The sequence below is a fragment of the Haemaphysalis longicornis genome, unplaced genomic scaffold, assembly GCF_048455015.1.
Source record: "Haemaphysalis longicornis isolate Haplotype H1 unplaced genomic scaffold, Haemaphysalis longicornis Haplotype H1 scaffold_1, whole genome shotgun sequence".
Lineage (NCBI taxonomy): Eukaryota > Metazoa > Arthropoda > Arachnida > Ixodida > Ixodidae > Haemaphysalis > Haemaphysalis longicornis.
In genome coordinates this window covers 336,509,150-336,526,367 of record NW_027526203.1, presented here as the reverse complement: position 1 = coordinate 336,526,367, position 17,218 = coordinate 336,509,150, and positions in this window count along the sequence as shown.

The window sequence follows — 17,218 nt, the reverse complement described above, 5'->3', positions numbered from 1 at the left end:
TGTCGGGCTAGTTTGTTCGTACTGAAAGAAGGGTAAATTGCGCGAGAAGTTAAGACTAAAGGACGAAATACATAGGACGCTTAGAAGGGCGGTATAAGTGTCGTATGTGTTTCTTCCATTCGTCTTAACCTTTAGCGCAGTATACCCCTGTTTACAAAAACATCTTCCCTCGAAAATCAGGAAGCGCATTCGTGAAAAATGCCTTCCTCCATCTGATTCACTAATTAAGCAGTGCACGCTTTCGTTGCTTGCTTGTGAGCACAGCCGAAAAATCAGGTAGGCCTTTTTCAGAAACTGTTCGCACATCGTCGCAGTAAATAGGCTACCAATAATCTGGCTGTTTGTGATTTTATCCAGCAACACAAATTTGATTGTAGGGTTTAACGCGCCGACGCACCGCAGGCGATGAGGCGCGCCGTAGTGGAGGGCTCCGGATTAATTTTGACCACATGGGGATCTTTAACGTGCGCCGAAATCTCGAACACACGGGCGTTTTTGCTTCTCGCCTCCATCAGAAAAGCGGCCGCCGCGGTAGGGAATCGAACCCGCGACCTCGTGCTCAGCAGCCTTAGCCACTGAGCCACGGCGGCGGGTAGCAACACAAATATAAGCTCTACTAAGGCAGCAGTTTCATACAAACAGTGACATTATTTATATTGTATATGCCAACGGAGCACAACAAATAATTTACATGGTTCATTATTGGTTCACGTTTTCATCATGCGCGGAGCTAGCTGTTTTAAAAAATGGGACGCTAATAGAAAACGAGATCGATACCGAACTTTTACAATTTTTAATAATACTGGAATAACCCATCATACATATTTTCATTTTTGCACAGATGGTTCACTTTTAAACGGATAATATGTTTACATTTTTGCAGGGAATATCCACTTTTATAAGAGCAGGAAATAAATTCATACTGCACACGCCTTTTCTGATGTTGAATTGCTGAATAAGTTTACGTTTCCGGAAAAAGTTTCTACTGCAACACAGTGTATAAAATAGGCAATGCGTTTCACAGAAATTAAACCTTGAAAATGGGGCGTGAATGCGTGTAAACATATTTTCTTTTTTTAATTAAAGTTTCAAGAAAAGAAAGCAAGGTATGTACATTTCAACAAGGGTTTTCCTTCCTTTTGCTGGGAACGTTTGTTGATGAGATCCTAACATCGATCCTTCAACAAATACCAGAGCTGCCCCTGCGTCCACCAGCTGGATCAGCTCCTTCGCTATACGTAATGCATGGGTTTGGGCTAGTGCAACGTTTTTACCTCATTGAAGAACTGTGAGCCGACTTCACGATTATGTACATTATGGAACGAACGGCCTTTTGAAACTTTCATATTTAATAGTGTGTCCAGCCGAAAAAAATACCGGTTCGGCTACGGTTCAGGTTCGGGTGAATTTATTTCGTTCCGGTTCAGTTCTCGTTCGACCAAATCACAACCGGAACCGGTTCGCGAACCGGTTCGCAAGCTTGAACCGCTTCGCGAACCGGTTCGGACAGTTAAATTATTAGCGAAATGCCAAAAGATGTTTCGTAGTTTAAACCCATCAAAAAATCGAAATACAATGCTGGTGCATTCAAAATACTGCTTTTTACCCGCAAAAGATTTTCAATTTTAAATGCAGAGTAACCAATTAGGTCAGATTTAAAAAAACAAACAGATGAAGTGATGACGATTTACCAGCTAGTTTCCGGTCCAGCCCTTATGTTGTCCTTGGGACGACATAACCAAGGGTCATGACTGTCTGGGGGATATGCTATCTCCCGCTTACTTTTGTTTTTGTTGTTAAAATCGCAATCCTCTCACTGGAATCGCCCATCACCTTGAACGTTAAACCCCTGGAGTTAGGCCTGCGTACAGGCGGACTACCTCCGTACATTAGCAGAGGACATGTTTAAATACCACCGGGGTAATTTTTTTTCATCAGTTGTAGCATAAAAAAAATCCTACAGCAGCCTCATAAATGCTGCCTCTGAATTCGATTGTTTAGTCACCCGAGATAGTTTGTTAGCAGTCACTTTCTCAAGAACGTGAGCCAAACTTTTGTTAAAAGTGAGCTTTAATTAACGCTCAGTCAGTCATTATTGCTCTGATCACTGGAATGAGTTTTCAGATAGCTGCCTCTGAATTCGATTGTTTAGTCACCCGAGATAGTTTGTTAGCAGTCACTTTCTCGAGAACGTGAGCCAAAATTTTGTTAAAAGTGAGCTTTAATTAACGCTCAGTCAGTCATTATTGCTCTGATCACTGGAATGAGTTTTCAGATAGGTTTTATGAACGTGTGCGTCACCATGAATACGTCTCCATCCCGGCTGACTACCAATCTCGGCGGTGCACCCAGCTACCAACAGTGTTGGTAGGCGGTGACTACCAACACTGCGGTGCACCCAGCCCTATTGATAGCCCGTGACCCTTCGAATGACCTCACAGCGAGTGCAACTCCCCCGACCTCAACGCACCGGCGCCTCGCGCGCACTATTGCGGTAGTTACCCCTGGCAATATACAGATACGGTGGTTTCACATGGGACCTGCAGCGCCACTCGGACTTAGACAACCTTTCCTGGCCTCTCCAGACAAACTATGAATGGCACGAAGCATTCTCGCGGCTGTGCTATTCACCCGTCGAACGCCGCGCAAGCTTAACCGGCATGAAAGCAAGCAAAATATGCGGCCCGTTTTGTGGTTATTCTCATGCCTTTGTCTTTCGACGAAGCACGTTCTGCTGAATGGCGCGGGCAAATTGGACAGCTTGTAGGAAGTTAAAAACACAGTACCGACTTGTGTATTTTTGTACTCGAGCACTGGCAACAAAAACGGCCAAATCCTAGCAATTAATGTAACGTTTGCAGGAGTAACGCCGTTCCTTTATAAACCTAACGAGTTACCGTTACAGTTCCACCGACCCTTATTGCAACGGTGGCGTACCTCCGTTCCTCGAAAAAGGAACTAGTTCCAGGAACGCCGTTCCGTACAACACTGATACCGTCTCACCAAAACTATTCCCAGCATGTCTGGAGGCAGTATTTGGAAAGCTTGACTGGGAAAACACAAGATCAAGGATAAACTGGGAATACTTGAGCCAGTTGAGGTTCGCGAACGACATAGTTTTGCTGAGTGAGACTGCAGAACACCTGCAAACAACAATGCTTGAGGGGCTACAATCAGAAAGCAGTACTGCGGGGCTAAAAATAAATATGAATAAATCTAAGGTAGTGAAGAATAAGCGTGCCAAAAGCCTTCTCTTCAGCTTCGGAAGCGAAACGCTTGAATAAGTAAAAGAATATAACTACCTCGGACAGACGGTTAGTGCTGACCCCAACCACGAGAGAGAAATTCGGCGCAGAATAGGTATGGGTTGGGGAGCACACGGCAAGCCCTTCCAAATAATGAAAAGTAAGGTACCTCTGTCACTCAAAATAAAAATCTACAACAGGTGCATACTTCCGATGATGACATACGGAGCTGAAACTTGGCGCCTTACTAAATAGCTCGAAAGCAAACTTAGGTCGGCTCAACGGGCCATGGAACTAATAATGTTAGGAATAACACTCAGGGACAGGAAACGAGCTAATTGTATCAGAGAACAAACTAGAGTAGAAGATATCATAGTTCAAGTAAATAAAAAGAAATGGACTTGGGCTGGCCATGTAATGAGACGAACCGTCAACGGGTGGGCAATTAGGGTATCAGTCTTTCGTTGTGCAGCGAACCTGAGTAGCCTGATGATCATTATGATGATGATCATTTAATGTTTGAAAAGTTTGAGGTGATTTAAATACAAGTCCACCAGAAACACTGCTGTACATTTTAATAGTGCTTTGGTCACAGCACAATGTATCAAGTATCAATGTACCAACGTACGGTACCAAGGGTGGCTGTGATGACGTTAACGCACACAGTGGCAAAACACCCGCTCCTATCCTTCGAGAAACACCAGCTGTTTCGCAGCTGCGGGGCATGACACAGCCTCCACGAATGCTATCTACATACAGTAAGATTTCGCACACCTAAAAAAGAAGCAAGCACTCGTCGTGAACTGGGTTATCATCGATAGTGCTGGGACTAGTATCAACGTGGCTAGAAGCCAGAGGTAAGCGAAGCGATATAGGAAGATAGAATGGGAATGATTTTATTAAAATGCCGGCAACCGACGGTTTAACGCGTCGTGACGTTGTCCTACTCTGCACTACCCCAGTTCGGCCCGTTTTTGGCGGGTCCTGGGACTTCTATATTACAATGAATTATACATTGAGCGAAGTGGCGTAGGCGCCTACCGGTACCAGCTGAGCATAACTGGGTAATAGTTTATACAGTGCGATGCATTGTTCGATAGTTCTACTGGGGAGGTTGTTTCAACAGTGCGTGTTTCTGTATAGGAAAACTTGAACAGTTACCCCGCCCCCTGTTTTTTGGAGTGATCTTGTGTATCAGTGTACGAACAACAAAAATTGAATTTATGAAAAAAAAGTTTGGATTTTAGATACGTAGAACGATAAATATATACCAACAAATCCGGAGCTTTCGGATCCACCAGAGGAAGGACGAGAACGCTGTCTGGATTCGACGTTTTTTTTTTTTTTTATGCCGATGGTTATGCCAGGCGGCATGCGTCAACACCGCCGCGCTGTTTTCAAAATACAAGGTGCAGGCTGAAGAGCGCCCTCGCCTCGTGGTAGCGATTGTTATCGAATATCAAGGCAATGCTACCGACGTTCCCGCATCGGCGCCGTCTTGCACGTGAAAGCAATCCGGAACGTTTCGGCTGTTGCCATCGCCTAGTGACGTTGGACGTTCTGAATATCCAGCCTGTGCCGCTATCGCCGCAGCGATAGCTGATGGACAGAGCTTAATCTGTATACGTCTGGCTCGGCCGTACGGCGTACCCAGAGGCTTGCTGGTACGCCGGTACGGCGTATGGGAAAAAAAATTATATTACTAAGGGTCTCAAAAATAGCAATCTAGAACATCGCAAAGTGCTTTACCTTATCCGGGGCGCAGCGTATAGTCATTCAAGGGATAGAGGGATTCAACTCATATTTATCGGCCCTCCCGGGCATACTGGGAAGCAAAAAGTCTCATGAGGCAGCTCGAGGTCTCAGCCTCCGGACTGTCCGCACATCTCTGAGCCACCGTTTCGCGCGGGGGGTAGGGTGACCTGCAGATATTAAAGCGAAGCTTTGCATGTCTCACTGATGGCGTACGTCGCGTTAAGAACGCACTGCAGGAACGCCAACTTTCTCTGACGATGATGATGATCGTGGGTGAAGGAAAAAAAGAACGCTCCCCGTGGTCTGAATACAACCTGGGTCCCTCGCGTTATGAAGCCGACGTCTATGCGATTGCGCCATTTCGACACGGTAGAAGCAGTTTGGATTTGGAGAGGGGTGCTGGACGTGCAAAATTAGACAGAAAAAATATGCACCCCTCCGTCTAACGAGAACGACAGTTGCAAGGGAAGCTTTCTTCGTGTGAAATCAAATGGCTGGCGAAGGGTCAAAGTCCAAACCGCCTGCGAGTCAAACTCCAAACTGAAACGACAACCAGGCAATCCCTCGCGAGAAAGCTTCGCGTTCAACCATCGTTGTCGTTAGACGGTGGGGTGCATGATTTTATAACAGCCCACTACAGTCTGGGCCACGCTAAAAATTGCACTTTATAGGTGGAACTCTGTGGCAGGTCGACTCCTATACAGACAAACGCCTTCCTTAACCGCTTAAAACCAATCCCCGCATATACCCAGACGTCTATGATGACAACTGCAAATGGTGCTCTGCTAGGACCAACGCTCATCTCAAAAGGACCCCACTTCTCACGACTTACATATTAGAACTTTAGAGCATTGGGAGACCGCTAGCTCTGCTCCGCTCTTCATCGCACCGAACCGGGAACACAAATACGGATAACCCTAATGGCCCAAAATGTCGCCAGTGCGCAAGGGCTCATACCTACCCGCCATCTAGAGGAGAAAAAACAGACTCTCCTCCCTCTTCTTTTTACTCCATTCTGGTGGATTAAAGTTTATTCATCATCATCTACATTTAGGCGCTCCGTATCGAACGCCAAGGCGCGGCTGCCACCTGTCTGCATTGCAGCGGAACCGCGCAATTCCAAGGCAGCGGTGAATTGGGTCCGAGTATCGCCTCCGATATTACGCATCAGATTGTGGCCACCATCGCCTCCTGTATTTTGTCAATGGCAATCGCATCGCCCGCTTCACAATGGGAGTGAGTGGGACGCCTGTATCGCCCACATATAAGGTGGGGCCCCGAGCTTAACCGGGATCACCCGACCGTAACTGAGTTCGACAGCGGCTTGTAAGAGTGGACACTTCCATAGAGCCTTGCGGCCGAATGACTGTACTGTAGTGTAGCGCGCCGAGCGGACGGAGAGCCAAACTACTAACCACACTTTCGTACGTTCACTTTCGGTTTCGGTTTCGCGGACACCGATTTTGGCGGGTAGTTTGAAGGACTGGAAAGCGCGGCTCACAGCGACGGGCATCGGTACGGTATTCGGACGCTTTCATGCAATAATTAGTGTTTATTTGAATATATCATTCTCAGGCTTAGTGCCCGTATGCTTTTACAAAAAAAAAAAACCTTTTTCTGCAAACGTGAAATTGCAATTTACAGTACCACTCACACTTGGTTAAGAATTCTGTCGCGTGTTCACATGTTGCCGAGCCACATAAAAGAGACACACCATAAATGAAGAAATATTTATTGCATGGCACTAAACGGAACAAGTTCAAATTGTCATCATTCTTTGCAACACACATATAATAATTAACAGTGAGTAATACACAACAGAGACAATACACAGTAGTGAGAGGAAAATACGTTTCCAGGAATGAAAAAAAAATGCACAAGTAAAGGTATCAAAACCACACAAAGGATTTTTTCTCCACGGTAATTGAAAATGCAGAAAACCCAGAAATTCAGCCATCCACAGGTTTATTTGTATCTACGACACCCTCAGACTCTGTGCGCTGTTGCAGTCATACAAAAATATCAACCATAACATAATCTAGACACTCCGATACTTGCAACGGTTTACAACCACTATCTCCGCAGATAATTTTCTTAGTCTGGCAATTTCTCCAGTTAGGATGTGAAAGAAGGGAAAAACTTTGGCTTTGATGGCCTCGCTTATTTGATGAACGCTAATGAGATCTATTGCATCGGGGCAACTTCAAATCAGTAGCAGTAATTGAACAGAAATCCCATTTATGTGGAGATGCACACGCAAAAGGTTAAGAGGGAAAAAATCAACTTCCTATTGTTCCTTGCAAGGGTGCATTTTCCCAAGAAGCCGGGTTACCTTCCGAAAGCGTTGCCTTCCCAGTAAAGGCAAAGGGCCAGGCGGGGATATTTTAGGTACGTGCACGTAGTCAACCGACAGGTTCCAGGCTCGATTAAGGCACACAAATTCATGCCTTCCGCTGTCAATACGAACAGTCTAATATAAGAAACAGGGAAGCAGTATATGCTTCTCGTGTATGAGACAATGGTGGCACATTACAGAATCCCACAAGCATTTCACAACGTAGGTCCCAACATGGTTCTCTTCATCTAGGCCAGTCCGACAACAGGCAGCACGTATGGTGACAAACGACATTTAGCATGACCTCTTACCCTGGCAGTTTTCATAATGTAAAAGGGTTTTTGTGAATGTACTGTTTTCACAATATTACAACTAGCAGCAACAATAACTTGCGAGTGGAGTTTGGAGACTGTATACGCTGTTTGTGGTTTTAATGATATGAGGCATGTCAGTGATAAAAAACCGTTTGTTCCTTGAGTCAACGATAGTCTTTTCTGTGGTCACACCTCATTGAGTGCCGAGACTTGCGTTAGATTTTAGGTGCTAATGGCAAGGTTCAATAGATGGAATACAGTTGCGGTATCCATCAGAAGCATCAATAAGGTAGCAAGAAGCATTGCAGGCAGTCATCAATACAACTGAATAACTCTGGGAGAACAGTTGGCACGGCCACTTTTGTGAGTCCTGTGAGGGCACGATTCATGAAGTGCTTGCACCATGTTTGGTATGACGAATGCAGCTGGCTGGTTGGCTCTGTCTTGAGGGCACCTGTAGACCTGCACAGGTGATAGGTGATATAGTACACAAACTGCTTGCAATGACAGATGATATGCGAATAGTCTGTAAATTTCACTGCAACTAGTATTCAAGTATTGCCTCCAGTGCATGCCACCTAATTAAAACACAAGTTCTCTTATTCTATTCAGCAATCATGCGGTCAAGCTATTAGCAACACTTAAAATATGGGTCTTTGTAATTTCGCAACACTGGTTAGGCACATTCTTAATGCAATTCACCTATTGTTTGGGTTAACAAGAATGATAACGCTGCTCATAGCCTGAATCCCTTTGTCTTTTTTTTTGTAAAATCAGGACGAAGAGCGAGAGCGAGCTGAACGTTAAATAAACCTGTTGCCCCACGGGCTCGCGAAAGAAACGCATCCCGAGAACGGGCACCTGGCGAAAGTATATTTGGGCGCTGTGTGGGCACCATGGCAAGCAGCAGTGAGCGTCGTACTGCGTACTACTGACCGCCAAAGGCCATGCCTTAAAAAGATATGACAAGAAACACACAGTTCCGACTGAATAGGTGCAATCTGCGCAATACGTGTTTAATGAAACTAGCCAAAATATGACTAGAGAAAAAAGAGCAAACGCTTGAAAAAACCGCAAGTGTGGAACAGTTGTATGCAATGCCTGCGACGCCGGAATTGATATACGATGTAGAACGAAGACCAAATTCGAAGGTTTCAATGCACTGCGCACTCACCCCGCCTCAAGCAAAGCTGTTATCTGCCGACGAAAGACGCGTTTTTACCGTACCTGGCGCGCCAAAGCGAAGCGACGAGCGCGCGTTATCGGCGTCGGCGAGCGGGTTCGCTTTGTACGCAGGCAGCTTGGTATGCACCCATGCGTAAAACTTACGATGAGTGTACGGCTGCTTGTTATGCCCAGATAAGCCAAATTAATGCAGATACGGCTACTTCGCCGTGTACGTTAGCCCGGACGGCTTTGCAGCGCATCACGGCCATAATAGCAGTAACAGTTGGCCAAGCTAGCAATGGCTAGCTAGTATAATACAACGCAGCCTGCAGCTCACGTATTTCAGTGCAGCGACAGCGCACAACGCCTGTTTCGCCTACGGACCGCCGGCCGGCCGGCCACTTCCGCAACTCACAGCCGTCGTTTGCGGCACGTAAACGCTACGTGCGAGGACGGGCGCATACCGCTCGCATCCCTCAGCGCTAGATAAAACGGCACAACCAGCCTAAAATACCATTACGTCCAGCTAAAAAATGGTGTCTTACGCCTTTCCAGGGAGTTTCCAAAGCGCTTATCTTAAAGACGCAGCACTAGCTATGCCTGATTCCCTGAGGTTACGCAGTGCTCGCAGCGTTTGCAGTACAAGGAAACGTAAATATGATACGCCACACCAGCACTTTAAAAAAGAAAGTCTCACCTTTCGTTCAGGATGCAAAACCGATGTCGCAAATAAAGCGCTAGGCGTTTCCTTCTCAACAACAGAGGTTAGCACGAGGCTGCAGAAACGCACGTGCAAACGCTGCCGAAAGAGTCAAATGGCGGCTTGCGCTTGCGGCTTGGCCAGGCTTGGCGCAAAGAAGCCACACAAATTTACATCGACAGCCATTCAACTTATTACACAAATAAAAATGTGTAGTCTAATGTGTAACAAAATTTTAAAAGTATAATATTGTGTGTTAGCTTAATTTTAAATATATAGTTTTTTACCACTTGCGCCGACTGCCGGACGGCGCGCGAGTCAGGCCACTCGGCCGCGATAAGCCCGTGTGTCCACTCTTCTAATTTTTTATTTCTCTATGGGCTTGTGCCTGGTCGCCAAGGCAACCAGGGTTTGATATTGCCGAATTAGCGGCGCTCTGGCCAGCGAAAACTCAGCGCCACTGCGGAGCACGTTTTTCCAACGCTGTCGCTATCCAGAACGCATCGTCCCTGGATTTACCGGTGACGTGACTAAAGCGCTGGGAAGGCTAGCAATTGGGGGAGGGTGGCCGGAGTAGAAGGAAAGGGCTTGGTTGGCCGTTCGGGGCTGATGCGTTTGGCATTGAAAAAATACAGGATGCAGTGGTGGCCACAATCGGCGGGAGCATAATCGAAACCTTGCAGCTGCCTGGGGTGCTAGATAAAAAAGTCTCACCGCCTCGACAAGATAACCTTCTTGCGGGGACGTGTAACGGCATTTTCCCGCTCAGGCAAAGCCGCCTCTCTCCCGTGTGGTGTTCAAACGATGCCACGTGCAAAACTCCGACGGTACAATTTGAGGCATTGGTCGTTTTGGCGGAAAAATCAAGGTTACATTTTTTTAATTTCCAGTTTATTAGTGTGTAAATGATAACTCAGTCATCGGGAGTCAAAATGCAAGAAAAATGCTAGATCTGAAGGTTTGAAGAGGAACATTTAATACGTAGCACCTTTTAGCATCTACCTACAGTTTTTTTTGTCTGTATGGCCTCTAATGCGAGCGCATCGCGTCACAGTATAGTTGGACACGGGCGCCGTTGCGGTTTCCTATATAACCATCGTGTGCGCTAAAATATCGAATTTCGAGGGGTTTTACGCTCAGAAGCCGCAACTGGGCTCCGAGGGTAATCACCGTGAGCGTAATCCCCGCACTGGGCACCTTGAGCAATCTTGGTGACGGTACTGGCGATACCGCGGACCCCGAGCCCCCAAACATAAGCTGGATCCAACCGTGGCGATGTGTTTATATGTGGAGGGTTAGAAACCACGAACGGTGGCCGTCGGAGCCCAGGTCAAGCTCCGGCGGATGGGCTCCCTGTCTGTTTACCAGGCAGGGAGCTTCGGGACCTCTTTGGCTACCAGGGTAAGGTCAAAGAAGAAAGTACCCCCGTCTCCCTGCTTTTATACTATGCTATATGGCATTTTCAACCCCCCCCCCCCCATACGTGATCGGCCCCCGAAAAGGGGCCGCACCGAAGTATCTTTTCCTTCTTTGCCTTCTATCTCACTCCCAAAGCCAGATAACTACCCTCGGCTTCGATTTGTCCACAGTGTGGACAAATCGAAGCCGGTTTCCTCTCAATCTGTATTTCTTGTTTCTAAATACCTTGAAGGTATCATCGGCAAAACATATGACGCCAAAAAGCTCAGAACTGGTGAAGTGCTAGTTGAAGTTAAAACTCAGCAGCAATCCACAATCCTCCTGAAACAAACCCGCATGGCAGATCTGGAGATCAGGGTCACACCCCACCGCAGCCTCAACAGTTGTCAAGGTGTGATCTCTGAGGCAGATCTCCTAACCGAGACAGAGACTGATCTGCTCGAAGGCCTAAAAGACCAAGGCGTGACAGCAGTAAGGCGCATAGTCATTAGGAGAGACAATAAAGAAATAGCCAAAAAACATCTGATCCTGACTTTCGACCGCTGCACACTGCCCGAGCATGTCAACGCAGGTTTCATCCGTTGTTCTGCCCGGCCGTACATCCCGAACCCGCGGCGCTGTTTCAAGTGCCAGAGGTTCGGGCATGGTACCAACTCCTGTCGAGGCAGAACAACATGTGCCAAATGCGCCCAGCACGATCATCTCTCCGACAACTGCACTGCAACCAACTTCACCTGCCCGAATTGCCAGGGTCCACACGCAGCATACTCTCGCGCTTGTGAAAAGTTTCATCTTGAAAAAAAAATCATTAACCTTAAGATAACCGAAAACATCACCTTCCCAGAGGCGCGAAAGAGGTTCGTCTCCTTCCCTCTGGGCAGGTACGCCGACGCAGCTCGCCGGGGGGCGGAGCGGCGTTTGGTTTCGGCGGGGACCCAGTACCGCGAGTCAGACTTGGTCCCGCCCCCGCCCCCCCTGGGTTGCCTATGGCAGCCCAACCCGCCTCCGCACCGCTCGCTCACCCAGCAGCCTCTGTGGTGGCAACAATGTCTGTTGGGGATGCCGCTGCATTCACTGCTTCCTCTCCACCGGCCCAAAGCACACGCAAGGGCACGGAGATGGAGACGGAGGCAGTCGCAGCGACCCCCTCCCCCACCTCACTGCCTGTGCCACCTGTGGTGCTCCCCACGCCTTCGGCACTGGCAGCGCAGGCAAAGAACACCCGAAAGGGTACCACGTCAAGGGGGCCCAGTCCGCTGGGCACCCCCTTGCCATCAGATGACGACATGGACGTCGAGCCCTTCCGGCTTTCATCGCAGCGGAAGGAACGGGCTGCGACGTCCAGGTCAGTAGAGAAGGCCAGAAAACCCCTTCCAAGAGTGCAAGCCCCGAAAGACCCTACATAAATAATCACACTCCAGTAGCTCTAACACATCATAATGGGAAGAGAAAACATAGTTCAATGGAACTGCAGAGGCCTTCTGAATAATCTTGACGACGTGCATGAGATTCTGCATGACAATCAGCCAAGTTTAATGTGTGTCCAGGAAACACATCTGAATTCCAAACACACAAATTTCTTGAATAGTTACCTGGTATACAGGAAAGACAGGGATGGCTGCACACACTCATCTGGCGGTGTGGCCATAATTGCCCGCAAATCCTTAGCATGCCACCCTGTCACCTTGAACACCGTCCTTGAGGCTGTAGCCGTCCGCACAATATTATTTAATAGGTTGATAACGGTATGCTCCATCTACATTCCTCCTGATGTAGCACTTACGAGCTCTGACTTTGAGGCGCTGGTTGACCAGCTGCCCGAACCATACATCCTAACAGGCGACCTTAATGCTCACAACTCTCTTTGGGGCTCTTCTCGCACGGATGCCCGAGGTCGCCTGATAGAGAAGTTTTTAACATCCTCTGGAGCATGCCTTTTCAACAAGAAACAGACTACATACCATAACACAGGTCACAACACATACTCACATCTTGACTTGGCTATTGGTTCTGCAATTCTCTTTCCATGTCTTGAGTGGGGTGTGGGCACGGACCCATATGGTAGTGACCATTTCCCCACTTCATTAACGTATATAGGTACAGGCCCGAGCAGTTCATCTTCCCATAAAAGGTTTAATGAAGCAAGAGCTAACTGGAATACATTTACAGAGACATCCAAACTACACCACACATCCATAGGACACCTACACGTTGAAGAAGCTACCCAACTGCTCACGGCGCACATCCTCGACGCCGCCGAAAAGTCCATTCCCCACGCCTCTGGTGCCCCGTGCAACCAGAGGAGGCCGTGGTGGAATGAGGACTGTAGGCGGGCGCGAGAGGCCCAGAACAAGGCGTGGGGTACCCTTCGTCGGTACCCCACGTCGGGTAACCTTATTTTGTTCAAACGGGCCAAGGCGTTCGGAAAACGTGTGCGCCGTGGGGCAAAACGAGAGAGTTGGCACACCTTCTTGACATCCATTAATTCATACACAGACATACACAAAGTCTCGACACGTATACGCAAGCTCAAAGGACAACAGACACACAGCCTGCCCCTGGTAAGCACAACAGGGGACACACTGGAAGACCAGGCTAACACACTTGCACAACACTTCGAACACGTGTCTAGTTCAGCACACTACACAAATACTTTCATGAAACACAAAACATCTGCAGAAAAAAGCCCTTACACGACAAAGACAAATCAAAAACTTCTTACAACTCTGAATTCACTCTCTATGAGTTGAGGGCTGCCCTGAGCACGTGCAAACCTTCAGCTCCAGGCGCAGATAAGATTACATACACCATGATACAACACCTACACCCAGACACTCTTGAAACACTCTTACACCTATACAATAAAATATGGCTTTCGGGGCATATTCCACGCTCTTGGAGGGAGGCCATAGTAGTGGCTTTCCTAAAGGAAGGGAAGGACCTTTCCTCTCCCGCCAGTTATCGTCCCATTGCCCTGACAAGCTGCCTGTGTAAGCTCTTTGAGAAGATGATAAACAGGAGACTCGTGTACTTCTTAGAGTACAATGGTCTTCTCGAGAGCTGCCAGGCGGGCTTTAGGGCGGGGCGATCTACGAACGATCAACTCGTTGCGTTAGAGTCATATATTAAAGATGCTTTCCTCCATAAGCAGTACTGTATGACAGTATTCTTTGATCTGAAAAGGCGTACGACACTGCTTGGCGGTACGGCATCCTCAGCGATTTGAAGTCCTTTGGAATGTCGGGTAACATGATGAATACGCTTGTTAGTTACCTGTCTGAAAGAACGTTTCGCGTGCGAGTTGGAGCTGCACTCTCTAGGGTTCATGTGCAGGAAAACGGCGTGCCGCAAGGTGGTGTTTTGAGTTGCACTTTGTTTATTGTAAAAATGAATTCTCTTCGGAAGGCACTGCCACCATCGATCTCCTGTTCAATCTATGTAGACGATGTTCAACTGTCCTTCAAATCGTGTAACTTGTCTATCTGCGAGCGCCAAGTGCAGCTTGGTGTGAACAAGCTAGCCGGCTGGGCTGATAGCAACGGTTTTAAATTTAATCCTGGAAAGTGCACTTGTGTTCTGTTTTCCAAGAGGCGCATTCGGGCGGATCCAGACATTCGACTCTACGGTGCCTCTATTCCTGTCAAAAAGGAACGCAAGTTTTTAGGTATAATCTTTGACGAAAAGCTCACATTCATCCCACACATAAAACAACTACAACATAAATGCTTAAAAACAATGAATATCCTGAAGGTTCTTTCGCACATCTCTTTTGGTGCTGACAAACAACTTCTTTTACGTGTTTTTACCAGCCTAATAGGTTCACGACTGGACTATGGTAGCGTTGTCTATGGGTCAGTCACTAAAACATCCCTCAGATTGTTGGACCCTGTGCTTCATCTAGGGCTCCGCTTGTCGTGTGGTGCCTTCCGAACTAGTCCAGTTGAAAGCCTGTATGTAGAGTGCAACAAATGGAACCTACAACGTCAGCGAGCATACACAGACCTCCTTTATGCTTTTAAAATTTCATCCATGCCTCACCATCCTTTTAAATCAGTTTTTCATGATACCTCCATGACTCAACTCCTTTTAAATCGACCATCGTTCTCTGCGCCCTTCTCTTACAGAGTTAGAGAGGAAGCGTCAGAGCTTGCTGTCTCGTTTTTCGACACCATCCAAAGTTCTGTAACAGATTTCATAGCACCATGGCATCTCCGCCCTGTGTCATGCGACACATCCTTCACACATGTAGATAAAAACCGAGCTCCCACATGTGCAATTCAGCAGCACTTCTTGTATTTGCAGGAGAAGTATCATTATTCTGAATTTTATACGGATGCCTCTAAGACTTCCACCTCTGTGTCCTGCGCGGTGCATGGGCCCGGCCTTAATGTCACCAGAACTCTGAATAGTCATACTAGTATCTTTACGGCAGAGGCTTATGGTGTACTTCTTGTTGTTAATCATATACTCCAAAGCCACACCCCGCAATCCATTATCTATACAGATTCACTCAGTGTTGTGCGGGCATTGTCATCAACAAAGTCTTCAAAAAATCACGTTGTAAATCTTATCATCAAAGGTATTATGTCGGTGTATGTCCACAAATTTGAACTCGTCCTTTGCTGGGTCCCTGGCCACTGTGGTATAGCCGGGAACGAAGCCGCAGATCGAATGGCCGCTGCTGCTGCACTCTCGAATGCAGTAGATATAACCACATTACCCTACACCGACGTGAAGCCACACATCAAACAACAACTTCGCAAAACATGGCAAACACATTGGAGTGAACAAACAGACAACAAGTTACACGTAATAAAACCACACTTGGGACCGTACACCTCCGATACACGCAACAGATACATAGAAGTCGCCTTGGCTAGATTACGGATAGGGCACACGCATGCAACGCACTCGCACCTGCTCACTGGATGTCCAAGACCTCTGTGCAGCAGGTGCGGAGAGGCCCTATCCGTGATCCACATTCTCATACAATGTAAGGCACTCGACATTACACGACGCAAACACTTCCCACAACTACACACACGACATATTCCACCACACCCGTCATACTTCTTAGGAGACGATGCCATGTTTTCTATTCAGCGCACCTTTAAGTTCCTATGAGAAGTTCACTTTTTACAACTCATCACATACCACCCATAGTTTTATCCCTGGTCCTATACACCAGCCACCTTATTTATCTTTTAACCACTCTTGTTCTTCACCCTGGCCCTTTACACCAGCCGTGCTCATAGTTTTTAACTGATTTTATTTCGTGTTCTCTCCTCCTCAAATAACTTTGTGTCTGGCGCTCTTTGCCCATGTCGGCCTTGCGCCAATAAAATCAAACCATCATCATCATCATCATCATCATCATCATCATCATCATCATCATCATCATCCGTGAGCGTAATTTATACCCAATGGCGAAGCAAACGAGACACTTCGGACTCGCCTTGATGTTTAGAGAGTTCGGAGTGCGTGCGAACCATCCCTCGCATTCGCTTGAAGCCATTCACAACAGATAACCTACGTGAGATCGCTACTATTTGAGCACCTAGCTGGATCAGACTTATATAGAGACCACCTCCACGTATACGAATGTTTCGACAAAGGACTGATGGCTAGTGCAGCGGCCTTTGTAATCCGCGCCATGAAAGTTTCTTGGGCTGCACGTCTTGAGCGTGTAACGGCAGAGTGTGTTGCATTTAAGGAGCCTTACCCACAACTGTTTACGTCTACTCCAGGAGCTCTGTGAAGGCGGTCTTAGTGCGCCTTTCATGTGGCTGCCTTGAGACACAGATGTTCAAGGAAACGAATCCTCTGGCAAGTTGGCCCGAGGCGCACTTTCATCCACTCGCTTGTGAAAGTGGTGCTAGACGAGTTCCGCGTCTTGAAGGAGGCCATTACTGACGATTTCAGGGCATTGTGGAACCCACGTTACCGAAAAGACTGAAAGGGGCACGTGCTTCTTTGCTGTTGCGCACCCAGACGAATTGGCCAAGAACACCGGCGGGACTTTATGAGTTGAACCTTGCCTCAGCACCACTGTGTTGAACGTGTGGTGTTCCGAGGAATGTCCGACAATTTGTATTGGAGCGCCCGAAGAGTTCAGCTTTTTTTGAAGGAGTGCGAAGGAGAGCCGCCTCGGATGCTTTTTTCGGAGGACATCATATATCCGAGTGCACATGAAATTCCTCGGTGAGATATCTCACGCCCACTTCTCCTAGTCCTTCATTTTGAAGGACACAAGCATTGGTGGTTCTTGGTGATGTGCCACGAG